The sequence below is a fragment of the Sciurus carolinensis genome, chromosome 13, assembly GCF_902686445.1.
Source record: "Sciurus carolinensis chromosome 13, mSciCar1.2, whole genome shotgun sequence".
Lineage (NCBI taxonomy): Eukaryota > Metazoa > Chordata > Mammalia > Rodentia > Sciuridae > Sciurus > Sciurus carolinensis.
The window spans coordinates 16,000,831-16,018,142 of NC_062225.1; the positions used below are offsets into that span (position 1 = coordinate 16,000,831).

General features: G+C 38.0%; 1 pseudogene; it reads left to right on the top strand.

Moving 5' to 3' along the window:
- The first annotated feature begins 943 nt into the window (after positions 1-943).
- Positions 944-7,649, top strand: LOC124963553 (sulfotransferase 1C1-like; annotated as a pseudogene).
- Positions 7,650-17,312: the final 9,663 nt, after the last annotated feature.

Genomic DNA, 17,312 nt, shown 5'->3' on the forward strand with positions numbered 1-17,312 from the left:
ACATCACCACAGAGTCCATTTCTCCCAGAACACTGATTAGCAAACTATAGAAATACATTCCTCCAGATATTTTCTCTCAAGAAAAGGAGAACTAAATTTATTCAATGTCAACTAGATGAAAGACTTTGTACATCATGAATTCATATGTTTTTGCATGTATTATGTTATCCTGACCCTAAACACTTCTTTCACCATTCTTCATCTTAATACATAGGTTATTTTCTGGTAACATAAAATTGATCTTGAAAGCACTTTTCCCAAGTGATATAAGAACTCAGTGTGTACAGCATGATTCAATGTCCCAGATACACACCAACAATCCCAATTTTCCAGTTAGTAGACTTTAATCAATTCATAAGAGGTTTTTTTTTTTTTACTGTAAACCTATGGCTTATATTGAAAAATGATCTCATAAGTGAACAAACACTATAGAAAAGCCTCTGTTTTGAATGTTTGTCAATACAAGAGAATTGACTCTAGAAAGATCCTGAAAATCATTGCTTTCATCTTTCTTTAATATTATGTCATTTATAATTACATGAAATAGCATTTTGAAAATGATAAAGCAATATATCAGACATTATTATAATATTTGACTAAACGACAGGTACTATTGCTGCTAAAACACAGAGTAGGAAACAGACTATTTGATTGGTATGTCTCATCTCAAGCAGTTTTTGGTTGCCTTACATTTACCAAATCACTTAATCTTTAACAACTTCAGCTTCTTATAAATAACAGAAATAGTATTACCTGTTTTATGTGGTTCTTGTGAAGATGACATAAATAAAACATACAGTAACTTGTTAGATGTACTTTTATGCTAGCTTTAATTAATTTTATGTCATTCTAACCAACAAGTAAGATGGGAACACTTAGTATCAGACATAAAACATAATAATTCATTTCAAATAGGGTTGACAACAGCAATCTCAAATCTCCAATGGCACAAATTGAGAAGAATGCTCATCCTCTGGAAAATAACTCAAGCCTGCCAGATATTATAGAAGTGAATGGAATCCCTTTGCCAATATTACCAGAAATGTGGAATAAAATCTACAATTTTCAAGCCAGGCCTGATGATCTTATTCTGGCAACTTACCCAAAGTCAGGTAAGTTTATTAAAACATCTAATAATGTTAAATCTTTGGACATGAAACCATTGGATAATATGTAGTGATCAATGCAGCATAACTGTAATTTGGAGAGAAACTATTGCTTACTATGAAGATCTGTCCCTATTATTACAGGACACATAGCATTCCTGGACCCTTGGGAACCAATTTCCACAGTGCTCTCTCCTGATGATCAACACATTTCTAAATGCCTTGAAGTACATCAGTTACTGCTCCCATTCAGGAACAAATAACTTAGAAAAAATAGGTCAATAAATTGAAAGAGACATGATTTTACTTTCACCATAATCCCTTAGTCAGAGCAGTTTTCCCCTTAAAACATACCATAATACAGATAACAATTGTCATCCCAGAGAGTCTACCAAAAAAAAAGATCGTCTAAATATCCAAAGTTCTTGAAAGATGTATACTAAGACCTTTATGCTCTGTCCCAATTAAGTCTCATTAGAGAAACTCAAGCATTTGACCTTGATTTAAAATGCACTAATTCTAACTATTCTCCAAAACTTCTTAGAAACAAATACATCCAACTGAAATAAGCACTCCTAATGCCTAGAGCTTGGTTTCCGACACTGTAACTTACCAATAGGTATCAGTCCCCAATGTGACTTTCCGTCCTGTACAGAGAACATTAGAGGAAGTCTAGGACATTGTGTATATTAGAAAGCAAATAATGTTCAAAATTAATGGAAACATGTCAGAAGAATCTTGAACATTCAAAAGAAAAATATCTCTGATTGGTAGAATGTTAAACAAAAATTGGTAGAACATGAGAGAGGGATTGGATTGGACTTGTACTCCAATTGCAATTAACTAGGAAACTGGAAGAAATAAAATTTTAAAAAATCACTATTTGGCAAAATTGGACAATGCTTGTCCAAGTCTTCAGCATTAAGACAATTTCTGAAGGTGGTGTAGTAACAGGCAATTTAAGGAAGTCATGACAAGGAACTCAGTCACTTAGTTCAGGAGTCAGAGATGAGTTATGGGAGTTTACAATGACTACATTGCAGGGCAGAGTGCCAGAGAGAAGGAAAGTTCACAAAAATGCCTCCAGATGTCTGTATAGGGGAGCCCTAGAGGCTACTGATGAATACAAATTGCATGTGCACAGGACCAAATTTCATGAGATCAAGCAAGGAGCTACCCAGAAGTCAAATAATTCCTGGAGATCATACAAGGCTGCAAAAGTTTGTGTTTGAAACGTCCTGTGATAGACAGAATTTGGGTCCTTATGATCTTAGTCCTCTGACATCATACCTGTGGTTATTTTATATATATTACATGCCCAAAAGAATTTTGCACAGCTGTAATTAAAGTTACTGATTAACTTACTTTGAGGTAGGGTGATTATCTTGGACTAGTTGAGTGGGCCCAATGAAATTACATGAGTTCTTACAAACAAGAGAAAGTCAGAGAGGTAATATACCAGAAATCAGAAATATTTGAAGCATAACAGAGGTTTGATGCATAATTATTGGCTTAAAGATAAAGAGAGGCAAGTATCTAAAACAGGTAACTCAATACTGTAACTACAGAGTCAAAGAACATGTTCTGTATAATTTCAATCATTTTATATTATATAAAGGATAAATAATAAAATCCATCCTATTATCTATATTTTTTAAATGTTTCATGTACACTTGAAAAGAATATAGATTTTGGTGCTATAGGGTATAGTTCTCTGAAACTGTCATTAATTCACATTGATTGACAAATTGTTAAAAAGTCTTCTATATCCTTACTCATTTTTGGCCTACTGGTCCTATCAATTGCTGAGTGAAAGTTGTTGAAAATTTTAATTAATATTTTGGATTTCTCCATTTCTCTATTCATTTTTTACAATTTTTGCCTTATGTGTTTGGAAGTTCGGTTATTAGGAACATACATATTTGGGATTGTTTTATCTTGAATAATTGAAATGAATGAAATCTTTATCTTTATCTCTGACAATAATTATTATCATGATAGATATTGTCATTTTTATCTGGTTATTAGTTATTAGTCTCATGAAATTATATTTCCTGGAGTAACAATACTGAGTCATTTTTCTTTATATAAGATCCACCTCACAGAAGAGATAATGAGATTAGAAAATTCACAATTTGAAACTTATAATGAAAAGTATTTCAAGCAGAATCAGCAATGCATCCTAAAGTAATTAGATAAAATCAGTGGAAATTTGGCTAGTCATGAGACATCAAAATGTCATCATATTACTTAATTTCTAATAGCAAATGAAATTATGTCCTTTTACAGTGCAATATCTGGTGGTGGGCCACCTACTTAACTGAATGTAGTATCCTAAGAGTGAGCAAATCTGACATAATGTGCCTCTTGGCATGATCGAAGAAAGCACAAAGTATTACCTGCCTTCTTGCCAAAAATGTTTTACCTGAACCTAATCAAGACTTAAATTTCAGGGCTGGGGAGATAACTCAGTTGATAGAGTGCTTGCCTTGCAAGCACAAGGCCCTGGGTTCAATCCCCAGCACCGTGGGAAAAAAAAAAAAAAGACTTAAATTCCAGTTAACAGAAGACCAAGGGAAGCAAGGAACAGGCTAAGCATACTACAAGGAAATAATCAGATAATTCTGGACTACAGGGCTGATCTGATTACAAGATAGCTAGCTAACTGATTAAAAATCTACATTGTGAAGAAATGAGAGGATGATTCGAGGCTAAGAGACAAAACTAATGTAGTCCATGAATTTTAATTGGAAAAAGCTATAAATGTATTAGGAGACAACTGGTGAGAATTTAATGTAGACAGAGTTCTTTATGATGCTAAGGAATCGTTGTAAATTAGATGTGATGAGAAACATGTCGGAAACATGGTAGAAAAATGTCTTTTTGAGAGATGCATGCTGTGTCCTTAGACATGAAGCATTAACAGAGACTTACTCTGAAGCAGTTCAGTCAGATGATTGATAATAGATTAGAGTGAATTAGATTGGATTAGATTGGATTAGACTGGATTAGATGATGATTGATTAATTTGAGACAGATTATAAATATGATGGATAGATGGAGATAGACAAAATAAAGCCAATGGAGCAAGGTGTTTTCAAAACTTGAAGTATTTATATGCTTTTTATATTTTTTTACCAAGTTTTCTGTTTTAAAAATTTTCATAAAAAGGTTGGAATAAGTGCTCCAAATTCAACCACAGGTAATTTTGTGACCACCTCCTATCTAAGGGAAAGGAAGAAAGCTTTCTTTCAGTCTCTGCTACATTAATCTAATTTCAAAGTATTCTCATGTTATTGCCTTTCTCCAAAATATACATTTACTTCAAATGAAAATCCAGTCACCTGAAAATTAAAGAATATGTCTAATATTTTTCAGGTACAATATGGATGCAAGAAATCTTAGATATGATTCAAAATGATGGCGATGTAGTTAATGCAGGCTAGCTGCTTCTCTGGAAAGACACCACTTCCTTGAATTAAAATTCCCTCATAAAGAAAAGCCTGGTGAGTAATATGAAGCAAGACTGAAAAACTCTGTAAGACACAAAAGCCGCATGCTGTGCCTTGAACAGGACTCCACAGCAGCCTCACACAGCCTATTTCATTCCCAGGTCAACTCATTCATGGGTCAAGAAGTCAGCCCTAGATTTGGGCACCAGAGCCTCCTAATGTTCTCAGCTGATGGACTTTAGCTTTTCAACAAGTTATTCTTTCTATTTCTTGTCGTTCTTCTTCCCAGTTAGCTGCTGGCAAACATCCTTCTCCTTTTGTTTCTACTTCCTGGGCTCAAATCAGTGGAAAAAACAAAAATTAGCATTGAGCTACTGTGAAAGTATGTGGATGATTTCTGAAGAAAAAGAGGGAAGAAGAGAAGCAAGAGGAGAATGAATTATGGAGAAACAGTCACAGAATTAATCAAGCAAGCTAAAGAACTTTCCTGAAAGTGTAAAATTTCAGAGGAGATGAAACGAGAAAGGTTTAGCAGAAGGCTAGGAAGGGAGGCTTTATGTCCACTTCACACAATGCTTTCAACATAGTAAATACTGTCGAGATTACTACTGTGCTTGTAATGACTGCCCAGAACCAGACCCACAAAGTCACGCCGCATGAACACCTCACTGGAATGAATTGAAAATATGTTACTGGCTAGCTCAGAATTTCATCCAATTCTTTAAAAATTGGTGAAAAGAACGTTTGTCCTTATTTACCAAGTTGACAAAACCATTAAGTGAAAATAGAAGTTCTCCAGGGCCCTCTCTTTCTGCAGCTGTTAAATCCCTTTCTGAGAACACATCTGCAGACTTCACCATGCACCTGGAAGGCTCAAGCAATGTGAGGACCCTAAGACTTAACTGCCTGAGTGGGTAATCAGATCTAAACTAAGTATTCTTTATCAGGAATAGATGAAGCATTTCATCACCTAAATGATTTAAAGTGAATCCCTAGACATAAATGTATGTGGGCAAAGTCACACACAATAAATGTATTGCTGCTTCCTACTGTAAAGGTGGACTGCTCTCATAACTAGAAAATTCCTTCCCCTTTACTAAGTAAGTTTAATAAAATGACACTTATTCCAAAGGGATGCTAAATTATCTTATTGGTTTGGGTTTAGTCCTATGTTGAGAACTCACAGTGCTCCTGCCTCTTCCAGTGATTTATGTGCCCTAGTATGACCACGTGAAAGGGTGGTGGAGTGCAAAAGACAAGCACCCAATCCTCTTCCTCTTCTATGAAGATATCAAAAGGGTAAGCGGTACTGAGTGTTTTGGGGCAGACACAGCAAAACCTTCTGATAATCACATGCTTTAAGCTGACTCTTGACTTGGTAGCAATTTTCTCCCTCCCTTTGTCCTAATGCCATTTTCCTCTATGGTCAGAATCCAAAACATGAGATCCACAAAGTGTTGAAGTTCTTGGAGAAAACTTTGCCAGAGAATGTTTTCGATAAAATCATCTACCATACCTCATTTGATGTGATGAAGGAAATACTATGGCCAACCAATTTTCTGTACCTTCCCACATCTACAATCAGAACATCTCAAAATTCCTGAGAAAAGGTTGGTGACATTTCTTCTATTTAACCCAGTTCTAAAAATAGTCTGACTTTTAGGTGAAAGTAGTTTTAAACTTAGTTTTCATGAAGAAGTGGAATGATTCAGTCCAATTAAGATTCTCATTGCTTTACCCTGCTCTCTTGGTGAGAGCTGGTGCCAGTGACTCTCAAAATAAAGGGTAGCAAGAAACCTCTGGAGAATGTGCTCACTCATCAATTGCTGGGGCTCATTCCCAGAGATTTGACCAGGTGGGTCTTGGAGAGGACTAAGAACTTGCCTTATAATAAGGGTGATGCTGACAATGCTGGCAAAATACTTGAAGAAACAAAAGTCTATCTCAACTACAATCTCACTGAAGTCTCCTTCATTCTCTGAACAACCTTGAACATTTTCTCCTTTGGTCTTTCACTGTTACTGTTTGGAAATCTAGTGTAGCACTTAGCACATGACTCTGTAGCTACTGGTTTTCACCTCAGTCCCCACAGTAAGGCTACAGACTGTCCAGAAGAGAGTATTGTATTGAGTGCATACCACCAGTGCACACCACCTGAGAAAGAGTGAATAAGTAAGATATTGTTTGTATTCTCAAGAAGTTAGCAGAATAGACATAGAAATAAACACATAATTTAATAATAAAAGCATAAACAGGGATATTTCCTAGTGGGTTCCAAATACCATGCCAGTTAACTATTCAAAAAACATTTTAAAAACCCTGATTCCCTGAACCCATTCCTGAAGATTTCAATTTATTTGTTATACATTAGAATTCAGAATTCTATTGTATCATCAAACACTTGGATTAACCTCTTTGAAGAGGGATGTAAAATCAGTAGAAATAAGAAAATAGAAGGATTTGGAGAAATAATTCATGGGTTCTGCATAGATTGAACTACCAAGGTACAATAGCTTGGGGAACTTCACTGGTATCCAAATATTACTTAGAAAAAATAGTGTATCACTCAACAGGAAAAAATAGTGTCTCACTCAATAGTGCTATTCAGCAAAGTAATTAATGCTTTGTAAGATATTTCACTGTCCCTCATGGAACAACATAAGTAGGGTTGAAGAATTCCACAGGAACCAGTTGTAGATTTGTATTAGGTGTATCAGAGCCAACAATGTTCGAGAACTAGGAAAATCTGCCTCATGCAGGGCATGTCAGTGGGGCTTTTGGAATTTGAAAAAAAAAGAACTTGAGTGTGTCATGTGCTTTGTGGTTTGAAGGTCAGGTGTAGTGGGCTGAGGAACCATCCATGGTGGGAAAATCAGGTGGAGTGGACTTGGGTGCCATCCATGGTAGGAAAATCAGTGGTGTGGGAAGGTCAGGAGGAGAGGGCGAGAGACTTTATGTACTTGATTTCTGTCTTTTAGGAGTTCTTAGGGACTGGAAGAACCATTTTACTGTGGCTATGAATAACACCTTTGATGAACACTATAAAAAGAACATGTCAGGGACCACACTGACCTTCTGTACAGAGATCTGAGAAGAAAAAGAGAGAGAGAGAGACTCTGTCAGTCACCCTGCCCATTATTCTATTGAGCAGGGTGGAGGGACTGAACATGAAGCTCATTAGAATTCAGTCCTTCCCTTCCAGGGGCTTGGTTAGACTGGTACAATCCTAAAACATGATTTAACGTATCAATTTACCTGCTACCTTAGCAAATAAAATAAGAGGAATGGAGAGCAGTGCCTGGGTGTCACGGGGATTTTTTGTAATAAAGTTATGTTTTTTTGTGGGTGATAGATAAAGCAAGACAGACAATTGTATGATACCTACACATGTGTAAACTAACACAGATTCCACAAAAAAGAAAGAAGCAGATATCACAAGCTCCATTATTGAGAGAGAAGAAAATGTATACTCATAGAGTTTTTATGTATAAATGTTTGCTGTAACATTAGTGATATGGTGGCATAGGAGGTTCCTGACTCTTTCCTACCACAGATGCAAGGAGTTAACACTAACATCTATATCACTTCTCTCACAGACAGAGCCAGAATCCACTTGAAAGACTCCTATCCACTGGAAAAATAAGATGATATTCTCATTCAAATGGATAAGCAAAGCAGATATACTTTCACCCCAACCCCACCCTGGTTACAATGTCTTACACTCAGAAAGAAAACCCCAACTCCCAGCTTCTTTCTGATGGGTAAGTTATTGTGCCTCTCTTAGTTTGCTATGTGTTACTATTACAACATACTTGAGTCTGGGTAAATTTTAGTTTTTAAAAAGGAGGGTTTCCTCACTTTCTGCAACCGCATGGGAGGGCAACCCAGGGTATTCTGGAGTCCCAGCTGAGCGACCACCCAAGACTGCCGGGGAGGACACAGGATTCAAAAAGAGGAGATAGTGAGAGTCTTGGGACCAACTCAAAGCCGCCGGGTGAGTCTCTCCGGTTGGGGAGGCGTCCCGGATGGGGCAGTAGTCCCGGAACGCAGGGAACTTTGCGAAATAGAGCTGCCCTGCAAGACGCCCCTCCCCCCGCTGGAGCGGTAAACAGGGACCACTGGGAACATTGTAGAGGTGGCTGCTCAGCACAGCGCTTGGACACGAAACAACCACTGGGGCTCCGGGCAGCTGCCTGAGGAGGAGCTGTGTGGCGAGCTGTTTAGACTCAGAGCGATTGCTTCTGAACACCAGGGGGCTGCCCAGAGGAAGAGGAGGAGCGCAGCGGGTCGCTTGGTCTAGGAGTGACTGCATCAGAGCTCCGGGTGGCTGCTCAGAGGAGGAGGCGAGTGGTGAGTTGTTTGGACTCAAAGCGACCGCTCCTGAACACCCGGGGGGGCTACCCCGAGGAGGAGGAGGAAGAGGGCGGGTCACTTGGATTCGGAGTGACTGCCTAGGGCTATGGGCAGTTGGTGGGAGGAGGAGAGGCGAAGTGAGTTGCTTGGACTCCTAGTGACTGTGTCGGAACACCGCGCAGCTGTCGGGAGGAAGAGGTGTGTGGCGAGTCTCTGGGACTCAGAGCTATTGTACGGGGCTCCAGGTGGTGGCTGGCTGAGAGGAGGGGCTGCATAGCCAGGCGATTAGGTGCAGAGCAGCGTCACAGGACCTAGGCAGCTTCTTGGTGGAAGAGCTGCACAGAGACACGCTTAGGGGAGGAGTGAAGGTTCCAGGACTGCGGGCAGATTCTCTGAGGAGAGGCAGCCTAAGGAGAATCGTCTGCGAAGGATGAGGCTCCCAGGCCCAGGAGGTAGGCCTGGGCCCCTGGGAACGTTGCAGACGAAGGCAGCCCAGCCCAGGTGGTAGTTGTAGATTGAGGGGAACTTCTAGGAGGAGAACTGACCAGTGAGACGTCCCCACCGGGTGAGTCTTCCCTGCCGGGTGAGGTTTTCCCACAAGGACGGTAAAACCAGAGAAACAGGCACAAACAGGCCTTGCCTCAGCCCGCAGCCTAGTTCCCCTTTGGATGACCATTGGTCAACAAATGGAGGCACCTCTGCCCACTATCAGGGAATAGACCCCACTTGAGGGTCACCACCCCTAGAGAGGCAGCTTCCTTGTGGAGCACCACATTATCAACTTCCTCCAAGACTTCAGGCTACTGAAGGATAAGAGAGGATATACTAGCAATCTTCAGGAACATTATAAGTCAATAGAGGAAATCTGCAATATCTTAATGATCCACTGATTCCTCAACAATATGAGAAAACAAGGGAAGAAAAAGCCCCAAACAAATCTAGATGTTACATCAATAAAATTCAACGACAGCATGGCAGAAGAAATGACAGAAAGGGAGTTCAGAATGTACATAATTAAAATGATCAGGGAAGCAAACAATGAGATGAAAGAGCAAATGCAGGCATTGAATGATAGCACCAATCGACAGTTAAAAGAGCAAATACAGGAAGCAAAAGATCATTTCAATAAAGAGTTAGAGATATTGGGAAAAAACCAAACAGAAATCCTTGAAATGAAGGAAACAATAAACCAAATTAAGAACTCCATAAAAAGCATAACCAATAGGATAGAACACCTGGAAGACAGAACCTCAGATATTGAAGACAAAATATTTAACCTTGAAAACAAAGTTGAACAAACAGAGAAGATGGTAAGAAATCATGAACAGAATCTCCAAGAACTATGGGATATCATGAAAAGGCCAAATTTGAGAATTATTGGAATTGAGGAAGGCTTAGAGAAACAAACCAAAGGAATGAACAATCTATTCAATGAAATAATATCAGAAAATTTCCCAAATCTGAAGAATGAAATGGAAAATCAAGTTCAAGAGGCGTATAGGACTCCAAATACACAAAACTACAACAGTCCCACACCAAGGCACATTATTATGAAAATACCTAACATACAAAATAAAGACAGAATTTTAAACGTTGTGAGAGAAAAGAACCAAATTACATTCAGGGGGAAACCAATATGGATATTAGCAGATTTTTCAATCCAGACCCTAAAAGCTAGAAGAGCCTGGAGCAACATTTTTCAAGCTCTGAAAGAAAATGGATGCCAACCAAGAATCTTATACCCAGCAAAACTTACCTTCAAATTTGATGATGAAATAAAATCATTCCATGATAAACAAAAGCTAAAAGAATTTACAAAAAGAAAGCCAGCATTACAGAACATTCTCAGCAAAATATTCCATGAGGAAGAGATAAAAAACAAAGAAGCGAATCAGCAAAGGGAGGAATTATCCTAAAGGAACTGTCAAATAAAGGAGGAACCAAGTAGTGTCAAAAAAATAAATAAATAAATAAAATTTAAAAAATGAACCAAATGACCGGGAATACAAATCATGTTTCAATAATAACCCTGAATGTTAATGACCTGAATTCATCAATCAAAAGACATAGACTGGCAGATTGGATTAAAAAGAAAGATCCAACAATATGTTGCCTGTAAGAGACGCACCTCATAGAAAGAGATACCCATAGACTAAAGGTGAAAGGATGGGGAAAAACATACCATGCACATGGACTCAGCAAAAAAGCTGGAGTATCCATCCTCATTTCAGATAATGTGGACTTCAAGCCAAAGTTAGTCAGAAGGGATAAAGAAGGACATTTCATGTTGCTTAAGGGAAGCATAAATCAGCAAGATATAACAATCATAAAAATCTATGCCCCAAACAGTGGCTCATCCATGTATGTCAAACAAATCCTTCTCAATTTTAGAAACCAAATAGACCATAACACAATAATACTAGGTGATTTTAACACGCCTCTCTCACCACTGGACAGATCTTCCAAACAAAAATTGAACAAAGAAACCATAGATCTCAATAACACAATCAATAATTTAGACTTAACAGACATTTATAGAATATACCATCCAACCAAGAGCGAATACACTTTCTTCTCAGCAGCACATGGATCCTTCTCTAAAATAGACCATATATTATGCCACAAAGCTAATGTTAGCAAATACAAGAAGATAGAGACACTACCTTGTATTCTATCAGATCATAATGGATTGAAGTTAGAAATAAATGAAAGAAACTACTCCAACACCTGGAGATTAAACAATATGCTATTATATGATGAATGGATAACAGAAGATATTAGGAAGTAAATTAAAAATTCTTAGAGGTAAATGAGAACAAAGAAACATCATATCAAAATCTCTGGGACACTATGAAAGCAGTACTTAGAGGAAAATTTATTTCATGGAGTGCATTTAATAAAAGAAGTAAAACTCAACAAATAAACAACCTAACACTACAGCTCAAAGCCCTAGAAAAAGAAGAACAGAACAACACCAAAAGTAGTAGAAGACAGGAAATAGTTAAACTCAGAGCTGAAATCAATGAAATTGAAATGAAAGAAACAATACAAAAATTGACAAAATAAATAGTTGGTTCTTCGAAAAAATAAACAAAATTGATAAACCTTTACCTACACTAACAAAGAGAAGATGAGAGAAAACCCAAATCACTAAAATTCGGAATGAACAAGGAAATATCACAACAGACACGACTGAAATACAAAACATAATTAGAAGCTATTTTGAAAATCTATACTCCAACAAAATAGAAAATTTCGAAGACATCAACAGGTTTCTAGAGACATGAATTGCCTAAACTGAACGAGGAGGACATACACAATTTAAATAGACCAATTTCAAGTAATGAAATAGAAGAAGTCATCAAAAGCCTACCAACAAAGAAAAGTCCAGGACCAGAAGGGTTCTCAGCCGAGTTCTACAAAACCTTTAAAGAAGAGCTCATCCCAATACTTCTCAAAGTATTCCATAAAATAGAAGAGGAGGGAACCCTCCCAAACTCATTCTATGAAGCCAATATTACCCTGATACCTAAACCAGACAGAGACACATCGAGGAAAGAAAATTCCGGACCAATATCCTTAATGAACATCGATGCAAAAATTCTCAACAAAATTTTAGCAAATTGCATACAAAAACATATTAAAAAGATAGTGCACCATGATCAAGTGGGTTTCATCCCAGGGATGCAAGGTTGTTTCATCATCTGGAAATCAATAAATGTCATTCACCATATCAATAGACTTAAGGTCAAGAATCACATGATTATTTCAATAGATACAGAAAAAGTATTTGATAAAATACAGCACCCCTTCATGCAAAAAAACTCTAGAAAAAATGGGGATAGTGGGAACATTCCTTAACATTGTGAAGGTCAACTATGCTAAGCGCATGGCTAATATCATTCTAAATGGTGAAAAACTGAAAGCATTCCCCCTAAAAACTGGAACAAGGCAGGGATGCCCTCTTTCCCCACTTCTATTCAATATCATCCTTGAGACTCTAGCCAGAGCAATTAGACCAAAGAAATTAAAGGGATATGAATAGGAAAAGAAGAACTCAAACTATCCCTATTTGCTGATGATATGATTATATACTTAGAGGAACCAGGAAATTCCACCAGAAAACTTTTAGAACTCATAAGTGAATTCAGTAAAGTAGCGGGATATAAGATCAATGCACATAAATCTAATGCATTTTAATACATAAGTGATGAATCTTCAGAAAGAGAAATTAGGAAAACTACCCCATTCACAATAGCATCGAAAAAAATAAAATACTTGGGAATCAATCTCACAAAAGAGGTGAAAGACCTCTACAATGAGAACTACAGAACACTAAAGAAAGAAATTAAAGAAAACCTTAGAAGATGGAAAGATCTCCCATGTTTTTGGATAGGAAGAATTAATATTGTCAAAATGACTATACTACCAAAAGTGCTATACAGATTCAATGCAATTCCAATTAAAGTCCCAATGATGTACCTTACAGAAATAGAGCAAGCAATTATGAAATTCATCTGGAAGAAAAAAAAACCCAGAATAGCTAAAGCAATCCTTGGCAGAAAGAGTGAAGCAGGGGGTATCGCAATACCAGAGCTTCAACTGTACTACAAAGCAATAGTAACAAAAACAGCATGGTATTGGTACCAAAATAGAAAGGTGGATCAATGGTACAGAATAGAGGACACGGACACAAACCCAAATAAATACAATTTTCTCATACTAGACAAAGGGGCCAAAAATATGCAATGGAGAAAAGATAGCCTCTTCAACAAATGGTGCTGGGAGAATTGGAAATCCATATGCAACAGAATGAAACTAAACCCATATCTCTCACCATGCACGAAACTAAGCTCAAAATGGATTAAGGACCTCAGAATCAGATCAGAGACCTTGCATCTTATAGAAGAAAAGTAGGTCCAGATCTTCAACATGTCGGCTTAGGACCAGACTTCCTCAACAGAACTCCCATAGCACAAGAAATAAAAGCAAGAATAAATAACTGGGATAGATTCAAACTAAAAAGCTTCCTCTCAGCAAAGGAAACTATCAGCAATGCAAAGAAAGAGCTATAGAGTGGGAGAAAATCTTTGCCAATCATACTTCAGATAGAGCACTAATCTCCAGAATCTATAAAGAACTCAAAAAACTCTACAACAAGAATGCAAATAATCCAATCGACAAAGGGACTAAGGAAATGAATAGACACTTCACAGAAGAAGATCTACAAGCAATCAACAAACATATGGAAAAATGTTCAACATCTCTAGTAATAAGAGAAATGCAAATCAAAACCACCCTAAGATTCCATCTCACCCCAATTAGAATGGCGATTATCAAGAATACAAGCAACAACAGGTGTTGGCGAGGATGTGGGGAGAAAGGTACACTCATACATTGCTGGTGGGGATGCAAATTAGTGCAGCCACTCTGGAAAGCAGTGTGGAGATTCCTCAGAAGGCTTGGAATGGAACCACCATTTGACCCAGCTATCCCACTCCTTGGCCTATACCCAAAGGACTTAAAATCACCATACTACAGAGATATAGCCACATCAATGTTCATAGCTGCTCAGTTCACAATAGCCAGATGGTGGAACCAACCTAGATGTCCTTCAATTGATGAATGAATAAAGAAACTGTGGTATATATATACAATGGAATATTACTCAGCCATAAAGAATGATAAAATTATGGCATTTGCAGGCAAATGGATGAAACTGGAGTATATCATGCTAAGTGAGATAAGCCAATCTCAAAAAACCAAAGGATAAATGATATGGCTAATAAGTGGATGATGACACATAACGGGGTGTGGGAGAGGTTAGTGTTAGGGTTAGGGAGGGAGGCAAGAATGGAGGTAAGAAGGACTGTATAGGGGGAAAAGAGGGTTGGGAAGGGTGGGGGGAAGGGGAAAAATAACAGAATGAATCAAACAACATTACTGTATGTAAATTTATGATTACACAAATGGTATGCCTTTATGCCATGTACAAACAGAGAAACAACATGTATCCCATTTGTTTACAATAAAAAACAAAAAAAAACAAAAAATAAATAAAAAGGAGGGTTATTTAGCTCACAGTTCAAGAGATTCAAGAGCATGGCATCAGCATCTGTTCAGCTCTGGTGGAGGTCTCATTGAAGATGAAATCATAATGATAGAAGCATGAGCAGAAGAAGCAAACAATACATGAAAAAGAGGAATTCAGGGAGGTACCATCTCACTTGTAGCAATTAGGCTCTTGCAGGACTTCCTATAAAAGTGAAAGCACACTCCCAAAAGAAAAGTATTAATCTCTTTTGAAGACTGAATCACCTCCCAATAGGCCCTTCCTCTTAAAGATTCCATGACCTCTCACCACCACACTGGTGACCAAGCTTCCAGAATACATAGTATATCTAAACCATAGCAGAGGTTTTGGCTCTTAAATCCCCTTTCTGGAGGGATGGCATGGATAAGGCTTCTGAGAGTTTCCCTCAAATACAAAGAATGAAGAGGGGGTTTGAATTGCACAGGAACTCCCAGAAGCAATAGTCTTCAGAATCAGCCCAGCTTCCAACTTTCCTGTTTATAGGGTTCGGCCAAATGCCTTTTCAGCAGCCCCTGTGATTCTAGCCTTTAAAAAGTCAATACCTGGGACCTTTGCGGAAAATAAAGAATAAACCACTGAATCCAAATGAGAAGCACAGTAATCCTCAAACCATATTCCCAGACTCATTCCACAATAATTCCAGCCCTAGGGTCTCTCCCTAGAAATATATGAGATGCATTTGCCAGCAAGAACAGGAGGGCACCTTCCTGTGCCATCTTTCCTGACTTACGCCTGAGATAAATTTCTGTCATCTTCCACTAGAAGGAGGCAGGGAGACCTCTCTACTTGACAAAAGTTGCACTCCCTGTGCCTATTCTGACTTCCTCCAGCAAAAAATTCAGGTCTACAGGCTCTTTCCTAGAGTACTTTTTTGCACACATTGAGTGCCCCAAAGTTTATAGCCTTTACCCAAGGGACTGGCTCTTCAGTCACCGAACTCAGGGAGTTGGTGGAGCTCTGCACTCTTGTGTCTCCTAGGCAACAGCAAACAAAAAGGTGACTTTTAAACTTGTGAATGTTTAGTAGTTGCCTCACAAGGTTCAAAGTGAGCCTTTTGATTATGCATATAGGTATCTGTATTAGGCACTCTCTAGGCAAAGGGAAGAATGTGTGAGACATAAATTCTTGCTCTCAGCTTCTCTGGAGGAAAGAAAGCACTGGAATAACATCTAACATCCCAATCTGTCCATATTCATCCCAGGGAACTGGCTTCTGTTCTTCCTCTTTCAACTCATGGCTTGACAATTTCTAATTACATGAGCATCACTAAGACCAAAGACCTGAGTTTAGTCAAGCACAAAGAGTCTATTCAAGGTTCCTAGAATATCTGGATATGCTGATTTGGAAGACCAGTGTACTAAGATCTGGAGCATTGATCCCTCTATCTAATGCACAGAAGCCAGCACAGACAGTCAAAATGGGGGAAAAAAAAACAGGAAATATGTTCCAAATAAGGAAACAAGATAAATTAAATCTCCAGAAACCAAGTAATCTAGTCAGCTTTTCATTATTATGACAAACTGCCTGAGGCAGGAATAAAGAAAAATTTGCTTAATTAGCTTATGGTTTTGGATACTGAAAATTCAGACAGCCTTGTGCAGGTTCTGGTAAGGGTCTTCCCCAGTTCCAGCTGTATCACCTTATGGCAGGTCTGTATTATGAGAATGCAGGTAGAATGATTTCATGGTGATATAAAAAGCAGAGAAATCCAAGGGTCAGGTTCGAGGTTTTATAACAACTTTCTCTCAGAAGAACTCACTCCAGTCATTGAAGGAAATGCCTGCAGTGACCTAAGATCTTCCACTAGGCCTCTCCTCTTAGATTCCATTAACTCCCACATCATCACACTGGAGGCTAACATCTTAACACAAAGGCCCTCAGGTGTCATGGAAAATCCATTCCATAACCCCAACCATAATGAATTGTAGAGATGTAATTTAGCTAAAGGAGAGTCAAAAGGTTGCCTATCAAGATAAGAAGAAAACTGCATGAACAATCTGAGAACTTGATGAAAGAGGTAGAAAACAGTAAAATGCACCATACATAAATCGTCACACTGAAGACTATAATATCTGAGCTCAGAAATTCAACAGAAGTGAACAAAAACATACAAACTCAAGCAGAAGAAAGGATTAGTAAACTTGAAGATAAATCATTGGAAATCATCCAATCTAAGAAACAAAAAGAAAAAAGAAATAAAGTTAATGAAGGCAGCCAAAGGAGTTCATGGGATGCCATCAATGGTATAATGTATGCATTATCCATGTATTAATAAAAGAGAGAAAGGAATTGGAAATATTCAAATAA